The sequence below is a fragment of the Lactuca saligna genome, chromosome 5 (assembly GCF_052625555.1).
Source record: "Lactuca saligna cultivar CGN05327 chromosome 5, ASM5262555v1, whole genome shotgun sequence".
NCBI classification, from domain to species: Eukaryota; Viridiplantae; Streptophyta; class Magnoliopsida; order Asterales; family Asteraceae; genus Lactuca; species Lactuca saligna.
Genome location: NC_136421.1, coordinates 314,398,734 through 314,401,649, shown reverse-complemented (window position 1 = coordinate 314,401,649; position 2,916 = coordinate 314,398,734).

Here is a 2,916-nt window from a genome sequence, read left to right as displayed (position 1 = left end):
TAGATCTCTTAGGTAAATAGGGCAACTTCGTCTCCAATGCCCCTTCTCTTGGCAATAAAAGCAAATTGATTCTTTTGGAACAACACATGGAACTACTTCAGACATCGCCTTTTTCTTATGATCAAACTTTTCGATCATTGCATGTCTTTCATTGCCATTGTCTATATCCATAGAGGTCTTGAAGGCAGATTCACCAATCAACTTTGCTTTTCTATTGCGCCAAACCATTGCTGAGCAATAAGCATATAGATGAGATCTATAAGGGTCACGTCGTAGCTCATCATATAGTACTCTCTTACGAACTCACTATACGAGTTAGGAAGTGACTGAAGAATCCAATCAACAACCATCGCTTCACCGACAACGGATCCCATCATTCTTAATCTATCAATGTGTGACTTCATCCCTAAGACGTGTGCACACACCGACTTGCCCTCTTTATGTTTACTTGCCAAAAGGGCTTGAGTGATATTGAACCTTTCAATTTTACAATCTTGTGGGTTAGGGAGAATAATTGGAGGAGGAGGAGGAAGTGAAGCATGATTTCTTGTTCCTCGATCGAATCATGGAATATCATCTTCATGTGGAATGCTTGTTCCACGGGATTTGAGAAGACCATAGTTGTCGAACTTTGACATCGGGAGAAAAACAAATTCAAGTTAGTTGATTGATTGAGTCCTTGGTAAATCACCCAAATGAAATTCCAAGGCTAGGACCCAACACAATATCCTACAACTCGGGAGAGGGATGCCGTAACCCAAATTGCAGAACATTTGAAGGTAAGTGAATGACGATTCACTAATTTCCACCATGAAAAACGAAAAAGAAATTTAAGTTTTAAATCTATGAAAACTCCTAGATACTTTGAGATTCATTGAACATTTCAATGGCAAGTTTAAATCTCGATATGCCCCTCTTGTTTGTGACTGGGATGCCGAGGATCACAAAGCGGGTGTGAATAACCATGCAAACTACATGGTGCCCTCACATGTTACAATCACCTATTCGATGTGCCGGTAAACCACACACGCTCCACCAAACTATGACAAACATTGAGTCACCCTTTGCTACCTTTGCTTAGAACCATTTAGTGTGTTGGTAAACCACACACGCTCCACTAACGTCTTCGCAAGGGCACAAAGTGTAATTTCATGGAATTGCATCAATTCACTTTTTCCTAAGTAACTAAGATTGGGAATTTGAAAAACATTTAGTTACTTGGTATTTCATTATACTTATAATGGAAGGTTTCGTCCTATCCTACCCGTTCGGCTAACGACCCTCCACTAGTCAAGAGTGCGGTGGGTAAGAGTGGATACCCATTCAATCGCCATTTTATAGGCAATTTCCTTAAACACCCCTTATAGACCAGCTTCGTGAATGAGGCCTACTAACGGTAAGACTGACTTTTACTCATACATATATATAATGTTAGACTTTTAATGTTTATATTTAGTATAGGGTGTATTTTATACTTTTAAAATATTATATGGTTAACTTTAACAATTACACTTTTAATTCAATTAAAAAAGTTAACCTAAACCTTTATGGATTTATTAAATCTCTTTTAATTATACCCCTTAATTAATTAATAAAACCATAAGGGTGTGATTTGAACTTTTCAAAACATTACTAGGGTTTTAGAATTTAACATTTCTAATTAAACCTTTAATCAACTTTTAAATTCCAAAACTTGAGGGCAAGTTTTGAAACCTTTTTCAAAACATTAGGGTTTTAACTATTTAAATTTCAAAATTCCAAAACTTTTGGGTTCAAGTTTAAACTATAAAACCTAAAGGGGAAAATATGAAACTTTTCATAACAACAAGGATCAAATAACAAATAATTTTAAATTAACATTTAATCACATAATTATCCATATTTGATTTATTTAATGATTTCTTGAAAAACAATTTATCAATTTACTCAAAATAATTAATCAATTATCTTATAAGGAAACAATTATCTTGTTAATTGATAATTATCTTTAATTAGATCAAGAATATAGTCATATATATCATAAAATCGGATTTATATTGATCTAACATGATAAGGTAATTATCCAAATGCAAAAACAGCAAGAAATCCCGAGATAAGCATTATCTGACGCTCGAACTCGCAGAGTACCACACTGTACTCGCCGAGTTGAGGTCTACTCGCCGAGTACACTATGGTACTCGCCGAGTTCCTCAGCCATAAAGCCCAAAAAACGATTTTCCAGTTATACAATGCATCAATACAATTGAAACCAAGCTAGGCTCTGATACCACTGATGGGTTTTGGTCATAAGACATCCTATGTGCTCATACAAACCCTAATGCTTGGATCTAGGTTTCTCTATTGTACATGCTTTGAATCCAAGACTATAAACCCTAATTCTAGCATACAAGTAATCATATTAATATGTAATTAGGTTTAAGATCATACCTTGATTGTTATGTAGCAATAACAATCCCAAATCTCCTTGAATTGGCTTTGGAATGCTTAGAGTCACAAGTGTCACTCCTCTAATGGCTTACAAACACCATAAGCAAGTGGAGAAGGTATAAAGAGAGAGGTGAGAAGTTAGAATTTGTATCTAGGACCTCTTGGGAAGGGATACACGAATTCATGACCCTAGGGGTGTTTATATAGGTGTAGAGATAGGGTTTCAATCATTATCCTTATCTAGTTGATTATCCATTAAGCAAGCAATAAGATAATCCTTGAATCCTTATCATACTCGAATTCTAAGGCTTTCCAACCTTAAATTCGTCCACCATATAAATAAGATAATCCTTACCTTATTTTGTAACTATCACATAATTACAAATCAGCCCCTCTAGTTTAATTAATTACATTTGATCACAAAACTAATTCTTAATTAATTATTGACCAATATTAATTAAACAAATATGATTTCTCCTTTAATATATT